The sequence below is a fragment of the Elephas maximus genome, chromosome 16 (assembly GCF_024166365.1).
Source record: "Elephas maximus indicus isolate mEleMax1 chromosome 16, mEleMax1 primary haplotype, whole genome shotgun sequence".
Taxonomy (NCBI): Eukaryota; Metazoa; Chordata; class Mammalia; order Proboscidea; family Elephantidae; genus Elephas; species Elephas maximus.
This window is the reverse complement of record NC_064834.1, coordinates 74,808,434-74,830,345: the sequence shown is the minus strand read 5'-3', so window position 1 is coordinate 74,830,345 and position 21,912 is coordinate 74,808,434. Positions and strand designations below refer to the sequence as shown.

The following is a 21,912-nucleotide window of genomic DNA, read 5'->3' as shown; positions in this document are numbered from 1 at the left end:
GACATCCCTTCATGGAAGGCAGTGAAGGGTCTGGCCAGGCATCAGCTGCTCTTGGGGTCAGAGGCCCAGTTTTCAGCCACTTGCTGTGGCCAAGGGCACAGCGCCTAGATTTGGTCTCTGCTCACCCTCGGGCCCCTGGTTAATGTAGTCGGGGATCAGGCTGCTGTGCCAGCACGGTGGAGGAGAAGGCGGCGGTCTCCAGTGCCCTTTCCTCAGCTTGGGTGGTCCTGCAGACTTGAATAAAGTGGTGGGGGAAGACCTCAGTGGCTCTTCTGCCTGGGAGGGAGTTGGGCCTGAGCCCTGAACAGAAGCTGGGACAAACCACTCTGGTCACGTTTGAGCAGGGCCTGTTCTTTTGAAGAGTGTGCAGCTACATCTCTGTAAGGAATTGAGGGGAGCATCTCTTGGTGCCCCCCCCACCCCAAGGTGGGGTAGTGTTTCAACTCTGGAGGAGTTGGGGAGGCGTGCTGGGAGGGATGACAGCCAGAATGCCCTGGGATCTGCAGTCTTCCGAACCGCACTCTAACCTGCCTTGTAAAGGGATGCCACCTTGTGATGGCCGTTTGTGTGGCATGAGGGTGAGCAACAGCCTCAGACGAGGGGTCTGTGGTCACTGGTGGTGACATGGGCTCCGGAACACTGTACAGAACAGCAACCAGGAGCACACAGCATCTTAGAGTCCTTAAAGCACCCCACATTGTCTTTTTTTTTTTTCCTAACGATTTTCTTTACCAAAAGGAGGCTCGCACAGTACAAGGAGTGCGGTGAGCCCTGGCAGTCTGGCATAAACTGCCTGTTGAATCTCAAAGACCAGGCAAAATCTTGTGCAGGGCCGAGTCAGTTGAAAAAGCCCAGAAGGGAGCACAAGAAGGGCCTGGAGAAGTAGGGAGCCCTGGGTTCTAGTCCAGCCCTGGCACTTTATTACTTTTGACTTTGAACTAGCCACTTAGCTTCTCTGAGCAGCAGTGTTCTTGTCTGTGGACTGGGCATAGAGTGCCTACTTCACAGGGTGGGGGGGGGTGTCATGGGGTGTTGTTAGTCAGTCTTCCATCAGCCACAGTGACTTTGAATGCCTGCTGTGTGCCAGCACTGTGCGGGTGTGCTGCGGGCTTCCCACCCAGGTCTGACAAGTGCCCTGGGAAGCCAGGACTGCTGGTGTTCAAGGCTCTGTAAGGTAAAGAGCCAGCCAATAACCAGTTGCTGCCTACTCGACTGCAACGGATGGCAACCCCATGTGTGTCAGAGTAGAACTGTGCTCCATAGGGTTTTCAGTGCTGATTTTTCAGAAGACGATCACCATGTCTTTTTTCCGAGGTACTTCTGAGTGGACTCCAACCTGGTTAGCAGCTGAGTATGGTAACCATTTACACCACCCAGGGACTCCAAGATAAGGAGAGGTTAAGGAAGTGGCCCAGCCTCCCCCCTGCCCCTTGTGTTTGCATGCTGGGCTGTATGTAAATCCAGAATTTTCTGAGTTGTGTCCATACTCTGTTTAGACCATCTGGATGGGATGGGCTATACTGTTGTTCCTGCAGAGCTGGGATGGGAAAACTTTTGTTCTGTTGAAATGGCCGTGTTTTTCATGGGCAACAGACAAGGAGTGTTTTGTTCATTCAGAATGGCGGCTGTGATGTGGCTTGAGGAAGGAAGATGAGCTCCAAATCCATCCAATAGCTAATGTCACTCGGCGTTCTCCTTACACTGTGGGCAGCTGCAGACCCCAACAGGTTTGGAGCTGGGCTGAACTGTAGCTTTTCCCTTGCTGGGCCCCAGTGTACTCGGAACAGGAAGCTCTGTGGTAGCTAACGAGGAGCAGGGTCTTTCTGAGGGATATTTGGAGAACGTGGATTTTCAGATCATTGGTCTTGGCCAGAACCATCTCTGCCACGCCCACGCAGACAGATGGACTCAGAGTGGGGAGCAACGTTGCTTGGTTGCTTACTGCTGGTTGGTCCTGGTGAACTGGCATGCCGGTGGGGGCTGGACGCTCTAGGGTCTCTAATGGAGTGCTGGGTGTTGTCAGGAGCTTGGTAGGGCCTGTCCGTGTTATGTGGGTACGGTCAGCACGAGTCCTCATAGCTTGGGCAGTGCTCATTCCCTTTGTAATCAGGATGAAAACATTCACAAAATGGAAGAATAAGATACCAGAAGGAGCTTTGAGGACCTTGGGCAAGAAGGAAAAAGGGAGAAAACAAGATAAGCCTGGTGAATTTAGCCATAGAATAAATGCATGAAAGACTGGCTTGGTGAGGAGGAAGTTAGGGTTAAGAGAGGGTGTTACAGGAGAATTTTTTTCCTCCTGGTTTAAAAGGGAAAAGAATTTCCCTAGAAGGCCAGACATGATTGCATGCCCCTCCCACCCCACTGCCACCTGTAATGCTCAGCTTACCTGTTGCCAGCCGCTCCCAGAATGCCCTCCATGGCTTCCTCCTTTGGCCAGTAGAAGGATGAGGTCGTGGCAGAATAGGCTGTGCCCAGAATGACCCACTGCTGTGCCAACACTCAGAAAGGGGGACAAATGGCATGTGACCCAAGAGGAATCTGTTACTACTAATCTTACAATGGAAATTTACAAGGTAGTTTTTTTTGAGAAAGCCGGCGTTGACTGAGCACCTCCTATGTGCCAAGTACTTTATATATGTTACCTCTTCTGATTGGAGAGTTGGGTAATTAGCCCCACTTCACAGGGAAGGAACTGTGTTGGTCACATCCCTGAGTGCGGGTGCCGAGGAGACAGAGCTTGTCTTTGAACCCAGGCTCATCTACCCCAGAGCTGGTCTCCTCCTTGGCACTGCCTCGTCCCAGCTGTGTGCCACGCTTCAGTTTGAAAGAGAAGGCTCTTGCTTCTCTGGATGGACTCCTGGTCACATTTTTAATCATAGCCTATGGGCAGAGAAGTAGGTTGCTCTGCGGGATGACATTTAAGAAAAGCAGCCTCATCGAATGTGAATGTGTTGTTATGGTACAAGAAGTCTTGGTTTGTCACTGGCTGTTTTGAAATAAAAGGCAGGAAACCCCCTTCTTGCTTCTATATCTTGCATAAAAGTCATCGAAACAGAACCTTCTGTCTTGTGCAGTGGTCGGCATTGAGGAAGCAGCTGTTCTCTTCACGGTGACCCCAGCAGAGCCAGTTTTCAGAAGGTGGCAGGGATCCAGGGTGGTCTATTCCAGCTGCTGGGTCTGCTTTCATTTCCCTCCCCCCACCCCCCCACACCAATGTTGTGGGAGAGGCCAGAAGGGAGTTTTCCTGGCAAGGGCAGGACAGACCCAACTCTCCTTTACCCCAAATAACGTTGTGTCTCATCCCCTAGAAAGAATGTCACCACCTCTGTAGGTCCAGGCAGAGCAAGTGAACCGGGTCAGCCATCTCCAAGTCCCTGACTGGGAAGGCAGGCTTCCACTGTTGGGATTGGGGCTTCTTTGATGCTACTTTGAGGTGCATGGACATCCAGACACAATTGTTAGCTGCCATCAGGTTGGCTGTGACTCATGATAGCCTCATGTACGACAGAACAAAACGTTGCTCAGTCCTGTGTCATCTTCACAATAGCCAGCACGGTTGAGTCCATCCTTGCAGCTGCTGTGTCAGTCCATCTCACCGAGGGTCTCCGTTGCCTTCGCTGACGCTCTGCTTCACCATGATGTCCTCCTCCAGTGGTTGATCCCTACTGATGACAAATCCAAAGCAACCAAGTCGGACAGTGTTCTATTGTGATTCATAAGGTTTTCATTGGCTCGTTTTTGGAAGTGCATTGCTAAGCCTTTCTTTCAAGTCTGTCTTTGTCTAGAAGCTCTGCTGAAACCTGTCCACCAGAGGTGACCCTGCTAGTATTTGAAATACTGGTGGCATAACTTATAGCGTCATAGCAGCACTCAGGCCACCATAGTGTGACACACTGACAGATGGGCGGTGGCGTTTGTTTTGAGGCCTCCTGGTAACCGAAAGGGCGTGGCAGGGACTGCAAGAGAGGAACAGGCACGGCCAAGGCCAGGTGAGCCCATGTGGCTCTTCACCAGGATGAAAACGTAGCTATCGGGAGTTGTCAGGGGTCCGAACGGTCTGAACGTTTAGACCACGGGTGCACACTGGTAGTCTGGGCCATAGGTGGTGCCCGGACAGATCCGTTTGCCTATATGATACATTAAGACTTTGTGAGTGCCTTGGCAATATTTAAAATCAGGGGATTTTACACAGAAGCCTGGAGTTTGAGCTTCTCTTGACGAATTAGAAGATTTAGTGATATTGTATGGGCCACTCTTTCCAGCACAACCATGCCCCGGTTAGTGGTGGTAGCAGCTGTCCACTTTAGACAGGCCAGGTCCTTGCAAGTCACAACAGACGGCCTCCCCCCTCCCCGCCCCCTGCCCCCCCGACCGCTGCTCTCATTCACATTACCTGCTTGGCCCCTGACGGCCTTTTGGTTGAGATCCCTGGAGTGGATAAGATGTTGAGAAGACAGACTCAGGTTTCCTGGCTATCCAGATTTTTTGGCACAGGGTGACCATGGTCAATGGCATTTACTCATGGAAATGCCAGAGCCGCTGTTTACCATGTTCAAGGTTGTCCCTCCCTGCTTCTGCTGGTTGTTCCAACTGATAAGCCATGCACAGGGGGAAGTGCTCCCATTCACCTTAGCAGGCGTTCACTGTCACCTCACTGCTCCCACTGTCACCGCTAACAGTGAGCTCTGGGAGCGAGTGCCACAAATGCACTTTCCAGATCTCAGGAGCCCACCTCACTCAGGGCCCCTTAAGCCAGGGGTGGGGAGAAGGAGCCCTGGTGGTGCAGTGGTTAAGTGCTTGGCCGATAACTACAAGGTAGGGGGGTTTGAACCCACCAGCCACTCCATGGGGAAAATAGGGGACACTCTGCTTCCATAAAGATGACAGCCTTGGAAACCCTGTGGGGCAGTTCTACTCTGTCCTATAGGGCTGTTATGAGTCAGAATCAACTCTACGGGGTTTTGGAGGGTGCGGAAAGAAAACTTGCATTGCTATCAAGTTCCCAGGTGCTCCTGGCAAGCACCAGCTGATGCTGATACTGCTGGTCCGGGAGTCCCACTCTGAGAAACTGTGCTAAAACCACACTGTTGAAGCAGGTGTCGGAGGCCCTGATGTTTAGCCCAGCAAGGGTGTAAGTCAGCTTGGGCCCTTGGCTATGACGTGCATGTCTGCCCCGTTTGTGAGCCTGCTCTTCCTTTTTTCTTTCCTAGCTGTGCAGCGTACATACATGCAAAACTTTGCATCCTGTTTTCTGGGAAACTTGACCCTAGATGCCCCGAGATAGTTTTCCAATCAAGTGTTTTTATGGAAGCTGTTTATCTTCAGATTCTGGTTGGAATAGTTGGGGAAACATTGTTTCTTGCCTTTGGGTACTTCTTGCTCTTACCTTTTTATCCAGACCCAGATGCCAAGGCAGCAGCATTGTTGATTCTGAGATTTGAGCTTTGGTTTTCCCACATAGGTTTATTTGACCATTCTCATCAAAGACAGACCCTGGTTGAGTGGATGCCAGCAGAACTGGCATGCGGACCCTGGGCAAACCCTGCCTTGGCTGCAGTCATCCTCCAGACAGCTGGGAGCTCCCTAGTAATGCTTGTGCTGTCAGAATGCCTCTCAAGGCACCACAACAGCCATTCCTGGTGTCAGTCCCTAGGCTGGGGCACCGCTTGTCTCTGGCACCCCAAAGTCAGTATCCTCATGCAGTGGTAGGAACTGGGGTGCCCAGAATTCCCACTTTCTCTTACCCAAAGACAGATGAGCCCAGCCTGGGCTTCTTGTTACAGCTGGGGAAACTGAGACCCAAGCCGGGAGGTAGTGAGCATGAGTCCACACAGAGCCAGTGAGTGGTCAGAACCAAGTTGCCAGTGATGGTTGGCTGCCTGCAAAGATGGATTCCACCTCGTTTTTCATTTCCAGTCATCCCAAGTAAATCTGACATCACCACTTTAGCTCAAGATGGAGCAGCTAGGAGGTGATGGCTGTCACCTTCTCTCCCAATTGCCACAGTTTTCCTTACAACTTTGTTTGGTAAGGGACTGTCCCTCCCTTCCACTCCAGCTCCTCAAAACCAGGGCACAATCGGGCAGTCAGGGGTTTGAATGAGGCATTATGTGATTTTGTTTCCTGGCTCCTTCCTCATTGCCTGGGCCCCTGCGTGGCCTCACACTTCTCCCCCGGCAGCTGTGGCACATTGGCACTTGTGCTTTTATATCTATGCAGACATGTGGGGAGCACGTGCTCGGCACATGCATTGATCACATCCTTGTCACTCGGGGCCGAGACGATGGTGCCATTCTCATGGGGGGCTGTCCATCGCCGCTCTCCTTTCCCCGGGGAGAAAACAATCGCGCAGTGTCTGTTGGCATTCTGCGTTAGCTGTGTGGGTGAGGCCAGGGCTGTTGGTGTACTGGGAGGTAGAAATAGCTATTTGGCAGCTTCGCCCCCTTACTCTGCCATTTTGTGAAGGGGGCAGTTTGGGACACCCTGTCGGGGTCCCCTGTGTCAGCTCAGCCAAGTACACCACCAGCCTGTGTCCTTGTAGCTCAGCTCATGTGCCTGGTGCCCTGGCCAGCAAAAGCAGAAGGCAGGACAGTTTTGGTAGGGGACCCTTGTGAGCTGGGCAGGGAGCCACGGGCGAGTGAAGCTGAGGCTGTGCAGCATGGAAGAGCCCCCACCCTCCTGGCCTTGTGAGGGGTCCAGCACGAGCCAGATGTGTGTTGCCACGCCTGTTTGTGCGGCATGGGATGCTTTCTACCAGAACCTGGGATGGGGTTCTGCACTCCCAGCTTCCCCCAGCTTCCTGGGGTGCCGGGCACGTCACTCAGTGGGATTTCTCTTGACGTGCCTGTGCCCTGTCTCTGGGTGTTGAACTCGTACCCATCCGTCAAGGCCCCACTCTCGTGCCACCTTCTCTAGGAAACCTCCCCAGACCTTGACCTCCCCCCTGGGTGGCATGTATTGCATCCTGGCACTTAGCTTTTCCTTGTGGTAGACTTGTGTGAACCCCGGGGGCTTGTGTCACCTTGATTCTGCACATTGTCTTCCTCCCTGCATCCCTAGCATGGCCAGCCCAGTGAGCACTGGACTGGGGATGGGCGGTGACACCCTGATAACAAGCCAAACAGCAGTGACGACAGAGAAGCCCACACAGGGCCTGCAGAGGGTTTGCCTGGTCAGCGAGTTACCTGGAAAGGACTTTGTTTCAGTAAAAATCTGAAGTCCATGTGTTCTAAGGAGCACAGCGGCAAATAATGTGTGACCTCTCTCTGGCGATTCTGCCCCTTGGTCCTCGTCCCTCACTGCAGGGCTCATTGCTCCCTTGTTCACGGGAGGTGGGAGGTGCAGCTGGGTGCCCAGCCTCTGCCTGACCCAGGCCGTCTGGGAGGTGCTGCTCTGCATCCCCAGCAGAAGCGAGGCTCGGTCTCCGGCCTACCCCTCCCAGAAGCAGAACGTAGGAAACAGCAGTGTGAGGGGCGGACCCTGGACCCAGGTTTTCCTATGATGGGTGTGAGAAGGGGCTCCCGCCTGCTGCCCACTGCGGCTCTTATGCGTGCTTGCAGGCCTCCAGGAGGCGTGAGCCCTATCAGATTCAGGGACTTTGGGCCAGCCACAGATTCTGGTTGCTCTGTGGCTGTGGACCCCAGGCCACCTAGGAGCCCAGCCCCTCCTGAACTGGGAGGTGAGATCCTTCAAATTAGTTGAACAACATCATTTTGATAGCTGTGGGAAACCCCCCTTTAAGCAAGAGCCTTTAGTAGCTTTTGGCAGCAGGAAAGTTGAGACGACTTCGCGTGGCAAAGGCATTTTTTGGTTCAGCAAACATTTCCTGAGCAGCTCTCCTCCATGCCAGGTGTTGGGAACCTAGGGGACTCAGGTTGGGTTCTTGCGCTCTGGAAGCTCACAGTCCCTGAGGCAGACAGACACACCTCTGTTTACTTCATGCTCCTGTGATTCACCCTCCATGTCCTGCACAGAGACTGAGCACCTCACCCAGCCTGGTCCAGGCGTTCCTGGAGGAGGTGACACCCGAGCTGAGTCTAAAAGATGAGGATAACCTGTCGGGAGGCCAAGGCAGCTAGAGGGTGCGGGGGGTCTGGGGGGATGCAGGGAGCAGCTTCCAGCCAGAGAGAACAGCACAAGCAGAGGGCCGGAGGCCTGAAACAGCCTGGGTGTTCAGGGACTAGGAGTAGTGTGTGTGTACACGTGTGCGTGTGTGCAATCTGTATGTGTGTGCCAGCTTCCTGCCCAGTCTGCCTGGCCACTGGGAAGGGCACCCCTTCCAGGCACTCTTCCAGGCGTTGCACTTCTGCACATCACGACCTAGTCAGTGTTTTGTCAGTGTATTAATAATTAAAGGGAGCAGAGTCTGCCTAGGCAGAGACCTGCTGGGGCCGGGGACGGAGAGGCCCCTGGACAGCTATCCCTCTGTGCAGGCTATGATGTACAGTTCTGGACTTTAGAGGGTGCCCGTTGCTTTTCTTTTAAACGTACCCTGCTTCTCCACGCATCTTGTTTTACTTTTTATTAGGTTGAGTATCGGTCATTAATTTTCACTTCCTTGGGAGGAGGGACTGTGGCTTTCGTATGTTTGTGTGTTCAGCCCCCAGTGCAGTCCCTGCAGGACACTAGTGATCACCCAGGAGGGGTTTATTGAGTGAGTGAATATATAGCTTCCAGCCACATTAGGTGTGTTAGGGCTGCTGTGAACTGCTCAGCAAGAGCACCTGAGACCTGTTACAGCAGGTACGTATTACAGTTCATCTGTTCTCATCCTGTCCTCTTATTCAGTAGGATGGCTTTTTTTTATTTCTAACTTCATTATTGTTATTTTTAACCATAAGAACGTTAAGCTACACCCACGTCGGTTAATCTTACCCTTGACTGAGGTGGCCAGCATTGCTCCTCCTGTACGTATTTTTTAAAAATAGGTTTATTTTTTAAAGCAGTTTAGGTTTACAGACAGATTGTGCAGAAAGCACTGGAAGTTTCCATAGGGCTTCCGCCTGCACACTGTTTCCCTCGTTATTAACATCTTGCATTCCTGTGGTACATTTGTTGCATTGATGAACCAACAGATACATTGTTACTAACTAATGTCCATAGTTCACATTGAGGTTCACTGTGTCGTACTCTTCCTTGGGTTTTGACAAACGCATGATGTCATGTGTCTGCTGCTACAGTATCACACGGAATAGTTTCACTGCCCTAAGAAATGCCGTGCTCTACTTATCCGTCCCTTCTCTCTCCTGTGAACCCTTGGCAACTCTTAATCCTTCCAGTGTCTCTCTAATTTTGCCTTTTCTACGACGTCAGGTAGTTGAGATCACACGTCCTATGTGTTTCTTCACTCCTCCCAGATGACGCCTGTGGCCAGGGAAGCCCCCTTTCTGCTGGGAGGTGCCACTCCGATGGTGACTTGGGTGGGAGGTGATGGGGGAGCTTGAGGCCTGGTTGCAGTTTTGCCGGCTGACTAGTGAGGTGAACTCCCCTAGGAGCAGGGGGAGTCTGGCCCAAACCTGTTTCAAATGGCCCCACTGGTGGGACAGTGACAATAACCCGACAACGGCAGCAGCTGGCGAGTTTGGCAGCTTATCAAGTGCTTTGGGGTCTGTTGTGGACAAACAGTAGAATGAATCTTTGTTCTTTCCAAGGCAGAGGCCATTTTTGATGAGTAAAATGATCCATTCCCCCTTGAAAGTTGGCTTAACCCCTTCCAGGGTCTCACTGACAGTTGTAATGGTATCTGCTCCCCTTTGGAAGTTGGGTTAACTCCTCCTTGGGTCTTGCTGACAGCTGTAACGGTATCTCTGCCTAAGAGTCTGGAAGGGTTCAGCCAGGCTTCCCAGCGTGCCTTGCTTTTACACCAGGGGCATCTGGTTGGCAGTGTCAGTTCCTCTTTAACCCTGAGGTCTTTGCTCTGGGTAAGGAGGGGCGGGTGTAATATCCAGTGTTAGAAGGAAGTGGAGACCTGTTTGCAAATGAGGCACCCCTCCCTTCTCCACCCCCACATGTGCCCAAAAAAGAAAAAGAAGAGCTCAGGGTCCAGTAAGCAGCTGTCCCTCCCCTACGCTCTTTCCAGTAATTCCATGGCCAGTTCTAAGTCAGGCTGAGCAGAATACATTGCATATATCGACTTTGCTTTGACTGAAGACCTCAGCAAAGCCCTTCTTACCATGCCCTCCTTCTTGTCTAAGGAGGCAACAGGCTGGTGCTGTTTGAATTCTGCTGCAGACAGATGGCGGTGGTTGCTCATATAGTGCCTCCCGCCATGGGGTTGCAGCTGGTGGCACAGAGGGGTCTTCACGGAGCCCCCTGCCCTTCAGCGCCCTCCCTTGACAGGTAGCAGGTAGATGTCTTTGGGGGTTTGATCTGAGGGAGCCACAGAGTCCAGGGCCCTTGTCGGTGCAACAGGCTCGCCCATCAGAAAGCTCTGGGCGTCTGAAGAGTTTTGTTTTGGCAGATGGTGACATTCTTGGAAGTGCGGTAAATAAAGCTTACAGCATGGGCGGGGGCAGAGAGGAAAGGCAGAAGGCCTAAAGTGTAGTAGCTGGTTAACCTGTCTGACTCATTTCTATGCCAACCTGTAAACTAGGTTGGCAGATATGACTTGATGGGATGCGGGGGTGTGAAGTCCTGAAGCGTGTGAGCCGAGGTCAGGATGTGACCTCTGAGCGTGCAGGTGGCAGATGGCAAACCTGGTGGCTCTCGTGTCCGGAATAGTCCACATAGTGCACGTTGGTTCCCTCCTGTGTCACCTCCAGAGTCCCGGTGTGATATCTCTGATACTGTTTGGGAGCAATGTGTTGGGGCCACCAGCCCCCTGAGATAAAGAAGATCACTGCGCTCCCACCTGTGTCCCAAGTGCCAACTGCTGGAAGATTACATGCACCCGAGGCCTGTGAGTTTCCATGAGAGCAGCCCAGGGATCTGGCCGCGGCCTGACTGGGAGTGCTTTCCCTGCCTGTCAGAGCATCGGGACGGAATGGAGCGCAGGCAGCAGCAGGGCAGGGCAGGCAGCCTGTGCTGGGGGCGGACTGTCTTGCAGGAAGCAAAGAATGTAGCTGCTCTGGGCCCTAAAGGTCCATAAACATTTTGGAAAGTAAGAGGATATTTTTGGGGGAGGAAGTGGGAGGTAAAGGTGTAAAAACTGGTGTCTGGCTATCTTTCTGACCCTCCGAGAAGCTCCTCTAATATAGAAAGTTCTAGTGTCCCTGGGTTAATATGCTTGGGTGCTAACCAGAAGGTTGGAGGTTCAAGTCTTCCCAGAGGTGCCTTGAAAGAAAGCCCTGGTTATGCACTTCCAAAAAATCATTGAAAACCTCATAGAGGGCAGTTCTGCTTTGACACACGTGGGGTTGCCATGAGCCAGAATCGACTTGACAGCACCTGTCAGTGTCGCTGAAAGATGCCAAGATGGCACTGTGTGCTTAAGGACGGAGCTCGGAATATCCACTTGTAAGAAGCTGGGCTCCTTCTGCAATCCTCATTTAGAAGTACAGAAAGAGAATTACCACCTTTCCTCCCCACCCTACCTTCCAGGCCTTACGTGCCCCTTGAGCCATGGCAGGCAAATCAGAAGAGCCTCGTGGCCTCCTGCTCCTGACTTGGCTGCGTTGAAGGCCTTAGATGAGGCTGTCGACGGCACCAAGTGAGGATCGGCCTTTGCTGTCACCCAGTGCCTTGAGTGCTGCAGGCCAGGGCTGAGCAGGGCCAGGAAGGCTGCCAGCACACAGCCCATCTGAGCAGCTGACCAGGACAGGCATCATCAGCTCTGACTGTCCCTTCTCTCAGTTCACAAACCACCTTCAAATCTGTTATTTGTTCGGTGCTTATGCTCATTTGAAGTGCCCATCTGCCTGCATGTGACAGGTGAGGAAACTGAGGCTCAGAGAAGCCGAATGATCTGGCTAAAGCTGCACAGCTGGTTTGTGGCTGTGCTTAGACTCTGACAGGTCAGAAACAGCTTGTCTGGCCCAGCCTCCCGTTTGACAGAAGAAGGAACAGGCCGAGAGAAGGGAAGTGACTTGGCAAATTGGATGGAGCTGCCCAGTGGCAGAACCAAGCCTGACCCCACGTGTCCCAAATCTTGCTCCGTTGACATAAGCCACACTGCTCCTTGTTTGGGCTTCACAGTTTTTGTTACTGGTTTTGCCTTGTTTCCGATTTCTTTTTTCACCCCGCATCTCTTTGGTTTTTAATCGTGGTGTGATTAAATTTGGTGTACTGTATGTAAGTCTGAGTGAAGAACGGGTCATGGTCATCTTAGTCTAAGTGGCTTAACGTTACAGTAGATTATCCTCTGGGGCCACTCACTGTGTCTCAGCGCCCTCTGGTTCTCTGCCCAGTCTTGCCCTCACCCTGGTTTGCAGGAGAAAGCAGTGTTAGTGCTGTAGTCACTCCGTAAGTGTTACTTCTCCTCCCTTCTTTTACGTCTCCTTCACCTCTCGTCCCCCCTCCCTCATCTCCTTCCTTTTGAATTTGTTGAGCAATTCTGTTGTTTTTGAGTGCCTTCAAGTCGATTCTTACTCATGGTGACCCTGTAGAACTGCCCCATAGGGTTTCCAAGGCCGTAATCTTTACAGAAGCAGGCTGCCATGTCTTTTTTCCACAGAACAGCTGGTGGGTTAGAACCACTGACCATTCAATTTGCAGTGGAGTGCCCAACTGCTGTGCCACCAGGATTCCTTTCAGCAATTCTAGTCCATAGCAAACTCATCTTTTGTAGTGTTTGGTGGGTTAAAATGACATGAACAGTAGCGACAATTACGGGAGTGCCTATAGGAAGCTCATCTTTCAGTTATTTCTCGTTGACAAATGAGCTCTTGACAGGTTATGCATGCAGTTGGCTTCAGTTTCAAGAAACAACATGGGCCGTCTTGTTCCCATGTTCAGATTTGTTTTGGCTTTGGATCCCCACACTTTCATGTCCCTGAATCATGTCATTCCTCCCCTTCCTCTTAAAATGTTATTTGCTTAAAAAGAAAAAAAAAAAAAAAACAGAAAATCCCTCCCAAACTGTGAGAGTGACTGTGAGAAGCCCCGGAGAGCAGAGCCCTGACTGGGCTGCGCAGCTGGTTCGATTGCTGAGCTTTTCTCCAGTAAGCGAGGCTCCTGAGGGAGCCCAGGCCACATTGTTCAGCCAAGGGCACCGCCTAGACCCTGTTACGGATTGAACTGTGTCCCCTAAAATATGTGTTGTAAATCCTCACCCCCATACCTGTGGTTGTAATACCATTTGGGAATGGGTTTGTTGTTTTAATGAGGCCGTGTTAATGTAGGGTGTGTCTTAAGTCAATCTCTTTTCAGATATGAAAGAGCAGATAAACGTAGAGAAGCAAGGAAGCAGAGATGGGGGACGATAGATGCCAAGCCACATGGAGATCTCCAGGGAACCAGGAAACAGAAGCTGAAAAGAGACAAGGACCTTCCCCCAGAGCCCATAGAAAGAGAAAGCCTTCCTCTAGAGCCAATGCCCTGAATTCAGTCTTCTCCCCTCCTAAACTGTGAGAAAAATAAATTTGTTGGTTAAGACCACCCACTTGTGGTATTTCTGTTATGGCAGCACTGAATAATTAAGACAGGTCCCTTTCTAGCCATATAACTTCCCCTGGAGAAACCCTTTCTACTGCTAGCCCTCCCCCAGTGTGGGCCTTTGGTGGCCTTTGATTCCCCAAATGGCCAGGCCAGGAGTGAGTGTTCATCCCAGTTACTGAGGAAAACCCCTCCGGGGCACGTCCTCCTCACGGTAGAGTGGGTGCATTCTCTCTGTGCAAGGTCAGCAGGTGCCTTAATCTTGCAGCAGGAAAGGATTGCTGCCCTCCCCGAGTGTCAGCACCCCATCTCACAAGTCAGGGGCCCAGAGGACTCAAAAGCACTCCCCCTGGCCTGGAGCAGATGTTGGAGCAGTGAAGACAAGGTGGTTGTAGTCAGCTCATGGGCCTTTCATAAGGGCCTGCTGTCTGCTAGGAGCCTTGCTCGCCTGAGGACGTCATCTCTTCCAGGCACGTTTGTGCGGTGCCCCCTTACAGAGCTTATCTCCTTTACCTGCTCATACCTGAGGGGTAAACCAGGATTACCTCTTTCAAACCACAAAGGAAGAATCTGAGTTTAGCCAAATTAGGTAACCCGTCCAGGGTTTCGGGTCCCTTTGCTTCTCTGGGTCTGAGCTGGGCCTGGAATTGTAGCTCCTGGACTTGAAGTCCAGTGCTCTTTCTCAGCTTGGTTATCAATTTAGCAGACAGACACTCAGGAGGTCCCCACTCAGGGAGGTGGGCCAGGTGCTGTGCTGAGGCCAGGAAGGTCGCTAAGGCAGGTCCGTCTGTACCTAGGCTGCCCACGTGGAGGGGAGGGCTCCCCACTGAGACCTGGGAGATGGATCTTGAGAGAAGGGCGAGGTGGGCTGGGTAGATCAGTGGCTGGAGGAGGCCTGGGGCAGCACAAGCCAGAGGGACTCCCTCCCGGCTTTCCTGGGAGACCCTTCACCTGTACACCAGTCACAGCTGCACAGCCCTGTGGTTAAGGGTCCATCACCCTCCCCAAGGTGCCCTTTCCAGCCTCTCCCCCAGTCTGCAGTGGGAACCTTAGTGCTGTGTGCCAGCATCGAGTTCCAGCAGGGGGATGCTCAGCCTGGGCTCTGAGCACAGAGTCTGCTGCAGACCTAGTGTCTGTGCTTCGGTATTGGTGCCACTGAACCTTACAGGATAATTATGACAGGACTCACAGACCCTGGAGCCTGGGGCGGATTAACAGGTAAGCATGAGTAAGCACGTGCATAGGTTAAGACAAAGGCTTTGGAGTTGAGCAGATGGGAGCTGGGTCCCTGCTCTGTCCTTCACAACTGTGTGACCTTGGGCCTGGGCCTCAGTTTATCCTCTGTAAAATGGGCTAACAAGAGTACCCGCTTGTAGGTGTGCTCTGAGAATGCCATGCATGTTGCTGTGGTTATTCTTGCTTCATTTATGCTCCGTGGAGAGGTGGACCCTGTGTCACACTTTATTTTTGCAAAGATAGACCAAGAACTAGGAAAACGGTTAAAAAAATTTTTTTTTTCTGGGTACTGCCTCTATCGTGGATCTTCTTTAAGTCACTAATTTAGGATTGAGCCTATCCTCAGTGTTAAAGTGTTGATTGATGTCATTGTTAGATGCCGTCGAGTCAATTTAGTCTCATAGTGACCCCATGTGACAGAGTAGAACTGCCCCACAGGGTTTTCTAGACTGTAATCTTTACAGGAGCTGATCACCAGGTCTTTCTCCTGCGGGACTGCTGGGTGAGTTCAAACTGGCAGCCTTTGGTTAGCAGCCGAGAACTTAACTGTTGCACCATCAGGGCATTTGTCTCTGTTTCCTGTTTGTTGAAGGTGGGGAGGAATATCCGTCTTTTATCGGTTATCCTTCACTGGGACTTGCAGATGGACAGCTGGGCTGAAGGAGGCATTTCAGTGTCCCGCTGCAGTATGGGAACCGCCAATTCTTGGCACCCGTCCTGTTGTTGACACTGCAGACTCTCCTTCCAATATCAGCTTGGTCTGGAAAGTATGAGCTCTTGATACAGTTCCTAGGCAGTTTTAACATTGATCCTTTAAACTCAGATGACTTAGTTACCAAAACAGCCAGCTGAAGTCCTCCCCAGGCAGCTGCAACCCTCTCGTCTCGGCGGATGTGAACCTTGGCTCTGTGGCCGCGGGACCCAGCTCCCCTCCTACCCCACTCAAGCTTTTTGGTTTGTCTCAGCATCTGGCAGGGATACACTTCCCCAAACGTTCATTGATTGGCTTCTAGAGCCTGCTGCAGATAGCTTTTGTCACACCCACAACTGAAGTGAGGAAAGTCCAAAGTGCAGAAGGCCTTCAAGAAGACCTTGTGGAAGGCTGTTTCCCTCCCACTTCCTTTACTTGGTAGGAGGGGAAATGGAAGGGCTTGCTGTAGCCCTCAGGAAATCACCCTCAAGGGCCAAGGTCCTGGTTCAGTTTTGCTCTGAGGCCTGTGCTTAAGGCGGTGAGGTAGTCCTCAGCTATAAAACAACCGTGAACGTAGCAAATGCAGGTGAAAGAAAGAACATTCCAAAAGAAGGCAAAGTGTGCTTGTTGATGACTCCCAGAGTGGGTGGCTTCTTTTTAAGGGGTAGCCCTTCAGAACACATTACAGAAGCATCTGGCAAATTCCTGTAATCTTGCTCAGATTTATATAGAACTTCTGAGTTTGCAGAGGCTCTTTTGTGTATATTAATTCATTTAGCATGCAGTCCTTTTCTGCAGCAGATGAGCCAGGCAGGGTTCCCATTGCTAGAAGCTGAGAGTCTGAGACCACAGTGATAGCAGACAGCTGTGTTCAAGGGGTGCAAACAAGCGAAGGCATGTCGAAGGCTGCAGAGCAAAAGCAGCCTCCCTGGTCCAGGCAGCTTTTGTGTTAGAATGACTTGCACAGGAGAGCAAAGCCGCCACCTGTCCCCGTTGTGTCAGAGAAGGCCGGCCTGGAGTCCAGTCTCGGCGTTGTCCCTGCCGGCTGTAGGATCTCTTTTTTTGGAGCCACAGTCTTCTCATCTGGAAAATGGAAACATTCCTCACAGCGCTGCCCGCCTCACTGGGACTGAGACGCTCCAGAGGGACAAACCCAGTTGTGGCTGATCCTCAGGGAGGCGGTGGGGTGGGAGGAGGACATGAGAGTGGAGCTGGGCTCTGGGGCAGGGTGACCTGGTGCTGAGTCCTGGGCCTTTCACTGACCGCTGACCCCCTAGCTGCACCCTCCAGCCCTGTAGGCCTTTCTTTGGGAGGCCTCAGAGCTGGTCTTGAGCAGAGGCAGCTCCAAGGGGTTGAGGACTTGGGTGGATGGGCAGTTGCCTTCTGCCACCATGTCTGCACCAGGCATGTGCAGGTGGTCAGGGCAGTGGGGTCACAGGTTGGTGGCAAGTCTGACTTTGCCCTCTGCTCTTTCAGTAGGCATCCTGGAGAAAATGAGTCACTGAGTGGAAGTGCCTGGGGCCAAAGCTTTGTGTTCCAGTGACCAGGTTGGGGGTACCCTGATCTAGCCCTTTTCTGGGGCAGATCAAGTCCCCACCATCCCGGCCCTTGCACGTCGTTGCCCCAACACAGTTAGTGGCATTCAAGTGGGCTTTTTAAAAAATTTACATGCAGTACAATCCACTCTTGGCATTTAGTCCTATGAGTTCTGACAGATGCATAGATCTAGTGGGCTTTTTTTTAAATTAAACTTTTTATTTTGAGCTAACTGTAGATTTACATGCGGCTGTAAGAAATACTACAGAGACACCTCTGTACCCTTTACCCAGTTTCCCCCAATGGTAACATCTTGTAAAACCTTAGTACAGGAAATTGACATTGATACAGTTAAGATACAGAACATTCGATCACCATCAGGAGCCCCCTGTTGCCTTTTTGTGGCGACACCTACTTCCCTCCCACCCCCACCCCGTCCCAAACCCCTAATCTGTTCTCCATTTCTATAATTTTGCCATTTCAAGAATATTATTAATATGAATGGGATCATACAATATGTAACTTTTGGGGATTGCCTTTTTGCACTCAGCATACTTCTCTGGAGATTCATCGAGGTCACTGCATGTATCAACGGTTCCTTTTTACTGCTGAGTGTTTTCCATGGTGTGGTTGGATCAGTTTGTTTAACCATCCACCTGTTGAAGGGCATTTGGGTTGTTTCCAGGTTTTGATCATTACAAATAAAGCTGCAGTGAAATCCGTGTACAGGTTTTTGTGTGAACATAACTCTCCATTTCTCTGGGATAAGTGCCCAGGAGTACAATTCCTGGGTCATACAGTAGTTGCTCAGGTGGGCTTTTGAAGGATGCATTTGGGATGGAGAGGCAAGTGGGGGCCCAGGTGGGAAGCACAGGCCTGGGAGCTGGTCCACCTGGGTTCAAGTCCAAGTTCTCCCCTTGGACTCTGGGTGAGTTGCTTCGTCTGACTGTAAGTTGGGCTTAATAGAACCTGCTTCATAGCTAATCTGTGTAAAGTTCCTGGCATGTGGTAGTTGCTCAATAGATAGAAGCTATTCTTTTTTTTTAATTTACTTTATTTTTGTTTGTTGAGAATATACACAGAAGAACATACACCAGTTCAATAATTTCTATGTATACAATTCAGTGACATTGATGACATTCTTCGAGTTGTGCAACCATCCTCACCATCTTTTTCTGAGTTGTTCCTCCCCCATTAACATAAGCTCACTGCCCCCTAAGGTTCCTGTCTCATCTTTTGAGTTGCTGTTGTGAGTTTGATCCCATGTAGATAGGTCTTAAAAGAGCACAATGGTCAAGGCAGACACAGGTGGAAGCAGTTCTTAATATGGATTGATAAATGCTCCAACAGGCTGCAGCACGACCCGGTCCCCAGAGGCAGCCAGCTGGAGGGCTTTGTCAGGGGTCATCTTGGGTAGAGCATGTGTACCAGTTTCTGTCCCTTCAAAGGCAAGCCCCTGGCTCCTCACCAAGAAGACCCTGCCCCATGCTCAGACTGGACTCCAGACAGGTGTCGACACTCCCAGTGAGCTTGGCCAGGCCCAGGCCACAGGCCACAGAATTCCGCGGGATTTCCTGATCACAGTGGATCCTGGAACTTGAGCTGGATTTGTCTCACAAGGTCAGAGAATGTGCCGACTCATTTCAGTTCCTGCTATGCTTTAGGTAGATTCTAAAAACATCCATTGAGCTCTTACTGTATGCAAGGCACTGTGCTGGGTGTTGCAAGGGGTTTATAAAAAACTTTTCCATACAGGCCAGAGCAGCCACCTTGGGTAGCCCCTGTGGCTGCATGGCAAAGTTAACCTGTGGCCCAGCATTCCAAGCCCTTGGCCTGGTTTGCACCTGTCTTTCCAGCTCCTTGTCCTTCTGCCACCCTGTCCATGTACCTGTGCGCCAGCCACTGGGGTCACCTGTTTGCCACAGACTGTGATGGAAGGAACTCCCCTGCCTTTGCGGATGCTGGTCCCTCTGGCTGGGATCTCTTCCCTTCCTGGTGAAAGCGTTTTTTGTTCTTGTTTTTGTTTTTAAGTCAAAAAGTATCATAGGCATAGGGTGAAATACCCAAACAGCATGTAAGACTGCACATTGGAAAGTGTCTTGAACCATTTTCTTGTTCTGGAGGGATCATACTGCATGTCCTCTTTTGGATCTTGCTTTTTTCACTTTATCTCTCAAATACACTGTATCATCCATGCAATTTGAATTGCCACACTCACGTTCTTTTTGCAGGCAACATGGCGTTCCTTTATATAGCTGCAGAGTAATTTCTTTACTTCTTGCTTGTGGGGTGGTCATCTAGGTGGTCCCCAGTCCTGGGCTCTTGCGGGTGGTGCTGCCTGTCTTTGGCCCGGGTATCAGGGGCCCTCTGTAAGCCCCGGCCACACTCTGCCTGCCTGAGTCCAGCCCTCTGTCTCTGGCTTCAGTGTAGATTCTGAGTGCATCCTCTCTCCCGTGATCCCTGCGATCAAGCAAGAACCACCAGTACCTTCTTTCTCTTTTGATACCTGGCATGTTTGCTTGCTCCCAGCGGCCCAGCAGCTTCCAGTATTCACCCCTTGGGCTGCCCCTGTGCGCCCTGCCACTTATAGGGGCCACTGGGGTTGGAGCTAGCCAGAGCCCTGAGGCTCCCCCGGCACCACTGCTTCAGGCCAGCGTTGCGCTCTGTGCCCAGCAGTATGCCTGGAGGGGATCACATGTTTCCATGGCAGTGGACAGACTTGTGCAGCATTATTCTTCCTGACGATGCACAAGGCCATCAGAGGGATGGGCCTAATATAGCCAGCCCCCTGGTGATGAAATTTAGCTTGTTTCTGTTTAAAAAAGTACTGAGTAGACAGATGTTTATGCATCCACTGCCCGTAAAAGTACCTGGGCCCACAGACTCCCCCGTGGAGTGGAGAACAGCAGCTGCTATCTGCTGAGCACTTACTCAGAGGAACTGGACTCTGAGCAAAGGGCCCAACCTGCTCTGTTATCAGTAGGAGGTAGGTACTGTTGTCCCTATTTTACAGAGGGGGAAACTGAGGCTCAGAGAGGAGCTAACTTGGCAAAGGTCACCCAACTAACTCAAACTCAGGTGTATTTTACTTGAAGACCTGAGCTTGTCACCACCAAACGTTACTGCCTCCTTAGAGAAGAAGCAAGGGGGAAGGTGGGTTACCCCCAGCCCCCATGCCGGTGGCTGTCTGATCTCTTAACGGAATTGAGGCCTGCACACAGAAGATAGTCACCATGAGGCTTCCCTCAGCCACCGAGGTGGCACAAAGCACCCTTTTGAAGGGCTGAGTCCAGAGTACCTCTCCTGGTGCACTCCTCCTGGGGCTGCCCCGGCGAGCATCTCTGGCCAGAACTCTGAGGAGTGACCCGGGACTTTGCCCTTGAGCAGGTCCCACTTGGTCCCACGTGTCACTTCTAGACATAGTGGGACTGGCGCTGGGCCTCGGGTCCCTGGTGTGGCCTCGGGACCTTCGCCTCCACCAGCCTTCCAGCCTCAACAGTCAGTCCTTTGGAAATGTATTGATTTCCCCCTTCCCTTCCCTGCTTTTGCACTTTGGATGAACCTTGTTTTCGAAGAACAGTAGAAGGTAATTTTCCTGCGCTTGCCAGCTGGCCCGTAATTGAGCAATTTCAATAACACCCACTGCAAAGTCTAATCGAAGTAAACAGGAAAATATGATTTACAATCTGGACAGCAAGTAAATACTAGAGTGCAATTAATTTTTACACAGAGCAGCAGATTCTGCAGCATTTTCCTGCACGGAGCAGCTTCTGTTGAAGGGCAGACAGGCGCTACCTCGCTGTTCACGCATCAGCATCATCATTATTTCTCCTTGAGGGTGACCTGCAGGCTCCTTGATCCATGTGACTTTCCCTGAAGTTCTAACCACAGAGGGCCAGGATGGGAACTAGGCCCGCAGGTCATGTGTGAGGAGCGAGCTTCACACCCGAACTGAAGGCTTCTGCGCTCTCTCTGTGTTTGCTCGGGGGAATGACTGGAACCGGGCAGGAGGTGCTGATGGGCTGTGCAGAGTGAGAGGCTGAGGGGCCTTCTCCCCTCTGGGAACTCAGAGAGAGTGGGGTGGGTAGGCCCCAAAAAGGGGCTGGGCTTGATTTGGTTCATTTCTGGGGAGGGGACAAAGCTACAAAGACTCTCCAGGACTGCAGACCCGTTGTTGAAATGTTGTGGTTACAAGGGTGGAAAATGTGTGCCTCTAAATGGTCCCTCTTGATTCTCCCCCTAGAGGCCCTGGTTAGTACAAATAGTTAATGCTAACAGAAAAGTTGGAGGTTCGAGTCAACCCAGAAGTGCTTTGGAAAAAAGGCCTGGTGACCTGCTTCTGGTGGTTCAGCCACTGAAAACTCCCCGCAGCACAGTTCTGCTCTGACACTCGCGCGTCGGCGTCCAGTGGATGGCACCTGGGTTTTCCCTGGTTAACTCTCCCTGCAGCTTCTTTTCATTGCTGGGTAAAGAAGGGGTGCCAGCATACTGCTGTGGGTCCTGGGTGCCATTTGGCTGCCCGAGGGTCATCCCTTCCATTTTGAAGGTGGGGAGGACATGCGTTCCACCCTCAGCCTACAGCAGTGTGCCCTGGTGTTTGCTGCAGCTGCCAGCAAAGCCAGCTCAGTGGCAGGATGTCACACGACTCAGGCACATGTCAGTGATTGCAGGTTGTTAGAACCCAGACCCCGAGATAGACCTGAGAGGTACAAGGTACCAAGCGGCTGTGCCCAGTTTCATGCTCTGCCCTCTAGGGCTTTGGCTTTAGGGATGCCCTATGGGAGATGGGCACTCCGAGAAGTGGTCCTGGGCCTTCCTGGCCCTCCCAGATGGCGTCTCCTTAGCGGGGAGCAGTCCAGCACCAAGGGGAGTGGGCAGCTCTCTGAGGCCCTGGCGTTTCCTCGTCCTCAAGTCCT

General features: G+C 51.8%; 1 protein-coding gene across 5 annotated transcripts in view; it reads left to right on the top strand.

The window, feature by feature from the left end:
• The window catches only part of FAM53B (family with sequence similarity 53 member B), a 533,156-nt gene that overhangs the window by 433,156 nt on the left and 78,088 nt on the right, over nt 1-21,912 (top strand). The window contains exon 2 of one of the 5 annotated variants that reach the window (XM_049854796.1): nt 13,309-21,007. The exons of 3 other annotated variants lie outside the window; for them this stretch is intronic. The gene's annotated coding sequence lies outside the window, so the exon portion shown is untranslated. Of the gene's footprint in view, nt 1-4,396; nt 21,008-21,912 lie in introns of those variants that run through there. One more of the 5 variants, XR_007513400.1, reaches the window with a different exon arrangement.